Source organism: Triticum aestivum, chromosome 5B, assembly GCF_018294505.1.
Source record: "Triticum aestivum cultivar Chinese Spring chromosome 5B, IWGSC CS RefSeq v2.1, whole genome shotgun sequence".
In the NCBI taxonomy this organism is placed as follows: domain Eukaryota; kingdom Viridiplantae; phylum Streptophyta; class Magnoliopsida; order Poales; family Poaceae; genus Triticum; species Triticum aestivum.
Genome location: NC_057807.1, coordinates 320,265,946 through 320,266,892, shown reverse-complemented (window position 1 = coordinate 320,266,892; position 947 = coordinate 320,265,946).

The window sequence follows — 947 nt, the reverse complement described above, 5'->3', positions numbered from 1 at the left end:
GCGGGAGTGGCCCGAAGACGAAGAAGAGCTTGCCGCGCCCGACGCCGAGTTGAGTGAGCCCGCCGAGGGTGCGAGCGGCCCGCCATCTCCAGGGAGCTTGCCGGAAACAGGGCCCGGAACGCAGCCCCTAGTGCAGCCAAGAAGGCGCCTCCGCAGGGTCGGGGACACAGCAGGGCGGCAAGCTGGTCAACAGCCGCAGCGCCGCGCGACGCGCTCCGCCGCGGCAAGTACGGTTGCCGCGGGTGCGCCTCCTGCCGCAGTGGCAACTAGGGCGGGGTCATCTCGGGCTGGTGCCGCAATCCCCGCCAAGCGGCCAAGGGATCCCACCCCTCCACCTCGTCGCGCCGGAAGTGGGCCGAACTTCGACCTCTCCGCGCTCAGCTCCGACGAGGAGGAAGAAGAAGAAGAGTAAGATTCCCTTGCTTGTTCTTGTAGTTCTTCAACTTGCTGATCTTGTCTTGCATCGAATCTGATCCACCCTGAGCTCTTCTTTTCAGGACTCTGGCCCAGAGGGCAGTGAAGAGGGCCAAGGCTCAGGTGGTGGTCATCGAGGACGAGCCTACTGCGACGACAGGAGGCGCGCCCGAGACCACCCTGCCGGATCCGGCCATCACTTCGCAGAGCAGCCCCCAGCGTAAGCATATGGTTTACTTTCTGCTTCTGGGTGCGCGTGGTTGCTCTTTTCCTTTGTTGACATCTGATCACTGGTTTGTTTGTGCAGGAGCAGAACAGCTTCATCAGGAGGGCGTGGTGATCTCCTCCGACTTGTCGTCTGCTTCGACTACGCCGCCCAGGGCGGACTCCTCGGCAAGGGAGCGTCCTCCGGTAAGGGAGGAGCCTCCGGCAAGGGACAGTGCTAACGATCCGCCAGTGGTGGAGGTCACGACGGCAGATCCTAGCATAGGTAGCCCTTCTTGCCCGAAACTTTCCTTGTAGTCTTCTGCTGA